Source organism: Vicia villosa, unplaced genomic scaffold (genome assembly GCF_029867415.1).
Source record: "Vicia villosa cultivar HV-30 ecotype Madison, WI unplaced genomic scaffold, Vvil1.0 ctg.002485F_1_1, whole genome shotgun sequence".
Lineage (NCBI taxonomy): Eukaryota > Viridiplantae > Streptophyta > Magnoliopsida > Fabales > Fabaceae > Vicia > Vicia villosa.
Genome location: NW_026705942.1, coordinates 209,985 through 217,193, shown reverse-complemented (window position 1 = coordinate 217,193; position 7,209 = coordinate 209,985). Strand labels below are relative to the sequence as shown.

Here is a 7,209-nt window from a genome sequence, read left to right as displayed (position 1 = left end):
CCGGAAATCACCGTAAACACGCTCATGGCCACTGTTGATGATGGGTCAGAATCTACATCAGACTCAGATTCTGAAGAGGTATTTTCTGAACTATCTAGAGAAGAGTTAGTTTCCAGTCTAACTGAAATTCTGGAACTCAAGGCTCACCTTAGAATCAAATACAAAAAGCTGAAGAAGCTATTTGAATCTGAAACTAAGAAGCTTGAAGTAGAAAATTCTGAACGAAAGGAAAAAGTTTTAAAATTATCCAAAGATGTTGAATCATCTTCTGGTTCAGAAAAATCTATTCCAAGTATGAACAATATTCTTAAGGAATATGACTTGAGTTTTAGAAAGTTTTTATCTAGAGGTATTGGAAGAAGTCAACTTGCCTCTATGATATATTCAGTTAGTGGAAACAAGAGAGTTGGCATAGGCTATAAGGGTGATAACCCATACAAACTTGAACCTGTAGATGATATGAAAATCACATATAAGCCCTTGTATGATCAATTCAAGTATGGCCACTCCCATGATATTAGGCTCACATCACATGCCAAAAGCTTTCACATTACACACACTAAGAAGCATGTGACACAAAATAGAAAATATCATGTAACTCAAACTAAGGAATATCATGTTGTACCTCCTGTTATTTATCATACTAAACCCAAGTTCAATCAGAACTTTAGGAGAACTAACAAGAAAGGACCCAAGAAAATGTGGGTACCTAAGGAGAAGATAATTTATGTTGCAGATATCCTTGGCAGCAAAGAAGACAAAGCAAAACATGTCATGGTACCTGGACTCTGGGTGCTCGCGGCACATGACGGGAAAAAGGTCTATGTTCCAAGACCTGGTGCTTAAGTCTGCTGGAGAAGTCAAGTTTGGAGGAGATCAGAAGGGCAAAATCATTGGCTCAGGAACCATAAGTATTGGTAACTCTCCTTCCATAACTAATGTACTTCTTGTAGATGGATTAGCTCACAACTTATTGTCCATAAGTCAATTAAGTGACAATGGTTATGACATAATCTTCAATCAAAAGTATTACAAAGCTGTAAGTCAGAAGGATGACTCAATCCTATTTACAGGAAAGAGAAAGAACAACATTTACAATATTGATCTTCAAGATCTTAAGAATCAGAAGGTAACTTGTCTTATGTCTTTTAGCGAAGAGCAATGGGTCTGACACAGAATATTAGGCCATGCTAGTTTGAGAAAGATTTCTCAGATTAACACACTAAATCTGGTCAGAGGTTTCCCTAATCTGAAATATAAATCAGATGCTCTCTACGAAACATGTCAGAAAGGGAAGTTTTCCAAACCTCCATTCAAATATAAGAATGTTGTCTCTTCCTCTAGGCCGCTAGAACTTCTGCACATTGATCTGTTTGGCCCAGTCAAAACAACATCTGTTAGAGGGAAGAAATATGGATTATTCATCGTTGATGATTATAGCCGATGGAAATGGGTAAAGTTCTTGAAACACAAGGATGAGTCTCATACAGTGTTCTTTGACTTTTGCACTCAAATTCAATCTGAGAAAGAATGTAAAATGATAAAGGTCAGAAGTGATCATGGTGGCGAATTTGAGAACAAATTCTTTGAGATTTATTTCAAAGAAAATGGTATTGCCCATGATTTCTCTTGCCCTAGAACTCCACAGCAAAATGGAGTTGTAGAGCGAAAGAATAGGACTCTACAAGAAATGGCCAGAACCATGATCAATGAAACCAATATGGCTAAGCATTTCTGGGCAGAAGCAATAAACACTGTATGTTATATTCAGAATAGAATCTCTATCTGACCTATTCTTAATAAGACTCCTTATGAATTGTGGAAGAACAGAAAGCCCAACATTTCTTATTTCCATCCATTTGGATGTGTATGTTATATTCTAAACACTAAAGATCATCTGAATAAGTTTGATTCTAAGGCACAAAAGTGTTTCCTTCTTAGATATTCTGAACGCTCAAAAGGCTACAGAGTATACAATACTGAAACATAGGTTGTTGAAGAATCAATCAATATCAAATTTGATGATAAGCTTGGTCTTAAAAAGCCAAAGCAGTTTGAGAATTTTGCAGATATTGAAATCTCTAACTCAGAAGCTGAAGAACCCCGAAGAAAAGTGCCAAAAGATCAAGTTGGTGCTTCATTAGAGAATCTCAGAATTTATGAAGAGCCAACTATCAGAAGATCTTCTAGACTCAACTCTGCTCACTTAGAAGATGTTATCATTGGAAAGAAAGATGATCATATCAGAACAAGAGCATTCCTTAAGAACAATGCACAATGTCAATTTGGTCTAGTATCTCTTATTGAGCCAACTTCTGTTGATCAAGCTCTGGAGGATGCCGATTGGATAATTGCCATGCAAGAAGAACTGAATCAGTTTACAAGGAATGATTTATGGGATCTTGTTCCAAGACCAAAAGGATTTAACATCATTGGAACTAAGCGGGTCTTCAAAAACAAGCTAAGCGAAAAAGGAGAAGTTGTAAGAAACAAAGCCAGACTGGTTGCTTAGGGCTATAGTCAGCAAGAAGGTATTGACTATACAGAAACCTTTGAACCAGTGGCCAGGTTAGAATCTATTCGCTTATTAATTTTTTTGCCACTCAACATAACATCACTCTGTATCAGATGGATGTTAAGAGTGCCTTCTTAAATGGTTATATAGATGAGGAAGTCTATGTCCATCAACCTCCTGGTTTTGAAGACTCTAAGTCTCCAGAACATGTATTTAAACTAAAGAAGTCATTATACGGATTGAAGAAAGCTCCTAGAGCTTGGTATGAAAGATTAAGTTCTTTCCTGCTAGATAATGGTTTCACTAGAGGAAAAGTGGATACTACTCTCTTTTGTAAAACCTTTAAAAAGGATTTTTTAATTTGCCAAATTTATGTTGATGATATTATCTTTGGAACCTCTAATGCTACACTTGGAAAGGAGTTTGCTAAGTCTATGCAGGCTGAGTTTGAAATGAGCATGATGGGAGAACTCAAGTACTTCCTTGGTATCCAGATCAATCAAACTTCTGAAGGAACTTATGTTCATCAGACCAAGTATGTGAAAGAACTTCTGAAGAAGTTTAATCTTTCAGAAAGCAAAGAAGCAAAAACTCTTATGCATCCAACGTGTGTTCTAGGTAAGGGTGAGGTAAGTAAGAAGGTAGATCAGAAGCTCTACAGAGGTATGATTGGATCTCTTCTATATCTTACTGCTTCAAGACCTGATATTCTATTCAGTGTTTGTCTGTGTGCAAGATTCCAATCAGATCTTAGAGAATCTCACTTAATAGCTGTTAAGAGAATTCTGAGGTATCTGAAAGGTAATACTAATGTTAGTTTAGTCTACAGAAGATCTGAAGAATACAACTTAGTAGGATTTTGTGATGCTGATTACGCTGGAGATAGAGTTGAAAGGAAAAGTACTTCTGGAAGTTGTCAATTTCTTGGAAGTCACCTGATCTCCTGGTACAACTGATAACACAAAAACGTATCGTATATTTAGCTTAATTTACATGTATTATTATTCTATTTTATTTCGATTTTATTATTTTATTTTGTATTATGCCGGTATTTCTATTTGTTTTCAGGTATTTAATAAAATCAGGACTTGCAAAGGAAATAAAAGAAAAATAGTCGAATTAAAGATTAAAAGGCCAAAAAGGGTGTAACATTAATAAGGAGGTGCAAAAAGAAGGAGACAAAGCAAGCCCATTGCGCCAGACTGCAAGCAGCCCAAGACGAGAGGCGCACTAGGCCACCTGCCGGTCGGCGTAGCCCCCCCTTCCGTTCGGCACCCCTCCTAATTACAAGTGTGTGACGTTAGTCACACACCCACGCCCAGAGGAGTCTGTTTTCATTTACGCTACTTTCTCTCCGCCATTTTCTCCTCCGAAAGACTTGCTACTGCTACGAAATAAGTTCAAATTCAAGAATTGGCAGCTCTATAAATACCCTATATGAATTATTGAGAGGGGGACGAAGCTTTACCCTACTGCCGTCAAGTTTATTTCTTCTGCAATTTTTCAGTTCTGTTCTTATTTTCCAAACCATTTTCTACAATAGATTTCCACACCGGAAACTCTATTGCAATTCAATTTCTTTCTTCAGCTCTAGAATTCATTTTAGTTTTAAGAGTAGATTTTGTTTTCGTCATTTACTTTCGTCCCGGATTCAAGATTCGGTACTGCAAGATACAATTTTCGAGTCTGCAATTTAATTCAGGTTTATTTATTTGCATTTAATTACTATTGTCTGTTTATGTTAATTTATCAAATTATGTCTGAATTATTTTATATCTATTATAAATGTTCTGATTTGTCTACTAAAACAATGTCCGACTAAATACCTTTTATCGGTATGTAAGGTCACATAACCGAGGGAATCGAGTAATCCGTTGATGTAGTTTATTAATCAAATCTATTTGTCTGGCTGATATTTCTAAACGCTTAAATAAAATGTTTTGTAACGAGAGTTAAAAACAATAGAAGTTAGGATCAATAAAAACGAGAGTTTGAGATTTTAACTGGAACTTAGAAATTAGGCATTGACCTTAAATACAGCGAGAGCGCTTTAAGGGTAATTAGTTTTCATTGGTTTTCAAAAATCACTTTGAACTTTAATTGATACAGCGAGAGCGCTCACTTAGGTTTAATAGTGAAATCATAATCAATAAACACGAAGAGTGTGAGAGGAAGGTTTTTAAACTAATGATTTCTACAGAAAAGTGATTTTAAATTACGATCCGCATCGATGGCTTACTAGATCCCCGAAGTCCGACCATTGCATACCGATATTATTATCCTAGATTTAATTTAATAATATTCCTTTTTAATTCCCGTCTGATCCATAATCAATCAGATATTAGCCTTAGATTTACGTAGTAGCGATTAACTACATTAGGTCGATTCTTAGTCCCTCTGGGTTCGATATCTTTTAAAACTATGCGATAGACTGTGCACTTGCAGTTATAATCATAGACATACCCCATTGTCGCGATCAAGTTTTTGGCGCCGTTGTCGGGGACTAATTTAGTCGACAATCGTAATTAACTGTTACGTTGTAGAGACTAAGGCGAACTCCATTATTCTAATTCCCTTTGTGCATGCCAAGTACTCGCTCTCGAAGTGAAGACTTAGTGCTGCCAATTCCCGAACCGGAGCGTTCTATCACTGTATCACGTCGATTACGACGTACTCGCACTCTTGTTCCTACTCCTACTTCTGAACCAGTTGAAGAACTAAACATGGGAGAACAACCGCGTTCTCTCAAATCTTACGCTATTCCTTCGCAAGCTGAACCTCACAATAGCATTGCTTCTCCTGCTATTGAAGCGAACAATTTCGAGCTTAAACCATCGTTGTTTTCAGTTGTACAACAAAACCAATTTTCTGGAAATGCGACAAGAGATCCTAATCTTCATTTGTCAGTGTTCCTGCAATACGCAGACACTGTAAAAGCAAATGGTGTCAGTTCGGAAGCTATCCGACTGCGCCTTTTTCCTTTTTCTCTGAGGGATAGAGCTAGAGCTTGGCTCCAGTCCTTACCCGCCAATTCTGTCACGAACTGGAATGAACTTAAGAAAGTCTTCCTGGCGCGTTATTTTCCACCTAGTAAGACCGCCATGCTAAGGGCCCAGATCAACGGGTTTAGACAAAAAGACAACGAGTCTTTATTCGAAGCGTGTGAGAGATACAAGGACATGCTTAGACTTTGTCCGCATCACGGTTTAGAACAATGGTTAATCATCCACACCTTCTATAATGGTCTCCTCTACAATACGAGACTTATGATTGACGCCGCCGCAGGTGGCGCACTGATGGATAAAGAATATGTTGATGCCTACGCACTTATCAAAAGTATGGCTCAAAACCATTATCAATGGGGAAGCGAGAGAGCTCAATCAGAGAAAATTCTGGAGAGAAATCTTCAACGAAGAGTGGGATGTACGAGATAAGTAGCCTCGACCGCGTTAACGCCAAAGTCGGTGCCCTAACTCGGAACATTGAAAACCTCACTATGGCACCTGTAGCCGTCGTGGCTGCTGTTTCCCCCAATTGCGAAATATGCGGGATGTCTGGACATGCTGCCCCCGAGTGCCAACTTTTGGCAGGAGTTTTCCCCGAACCGGTAAACTATGCTCAAGGAAACCCCTACTCAAACACGTATAACCCAGGATGGAAGAATCACCCTAATTTGTCGTACAAGAACAATAATACTTTGTACGCACCTGGTCAAGCACCCAGTGTACCACCTGGATATCAAAACGCACCATTCGCTGCTCCTAACGTCCCTAGGAAGTCTAACTTAGAAATTATGATGGAAAATTTCATAGCCACTCAAACTCAGACTAATAAGGATTTCATAAACCAGAATGTGCATACTAAAGAGCAAATCAAACAGTTGGCGACTAAAGTAGACACGTTGGCCACTCACAACAAGATGCTCGAGACACAAATCTCTCAAGTGGCACAGCAACAAGCACCTACCGCCGCACCTGCAGGGACATTTCCAGGACATCCACAACCAAACCCAAAAGGGCATGCTCATGCTATTATTCTGCGAAGTGGTAGAGAGATGGACGAACCGACTGACCCTAGGCTTAAGAACCCTGTTATGTTCTAAAGCCCTAGGAAGACAACTGAGGAGGAAAGTAGACCCAGGGATAAACCAAGTGATTCGAAAGAGCAAGAGGGCAAAGAAGGCGAGACAGAGGAGAAAGAAGCGCCATACATACCTCCACCACCTTATAAACCACCTAAACAGCTAAAAACATAGGGCAATTTAAGAAATTTGTCAAGAAATCTAAAAACATAGGGCAATTTAAGAAATTTGTCGAACTTCTTAAACAGCTAAACATCACAATTCCGTTTACAGAAGCCATTACCCAAATGCCCTCATATGCTAAGTTCCTAAAAGAGATCCTATCGAATAAGAAGAAATTAGAAGACAACGAGACCATAACACTCACTGCTGAATGTAGTGCAATAATTCAAAATAAAATGCCACCTAAGCTAAAAGACCCAGGAAGTTTCTCCATACCCTGCAATATAGGAAAATTTGTCATAGACAAAGCCTTATGCGACTTAGGAGCTAGTATTAGCCTAATGGCTCTATCCATTTGCGAGAAACTAAGCATGGGAGATCTAAGACCAACCAAGATGTCAGTACAACTTGCAGACCGATCTATCAAGTATCCTGTAGGTGTTCTTAAAAA

General features: G+C 38.4%; 1 non-coding gene across 1 annotated transcript; it reads right to left on the bottom strand.

Moving 5' to 3' along the window:
• Positions 1-5,616: 5,616 nt before the first annotated feature.
• On the bottom strand, positions 5,617-5,723 carry LOC131638938 (small nucleolar RNA R71). The gene has a single exon (XR_009294814.1). It is a non-coding gene; the product is annotated as a small nucleolar RNA R71 (small nucleolar RNA).
• Positions 5,724-7,209: the final 1,486 nt, after the last annotated feature.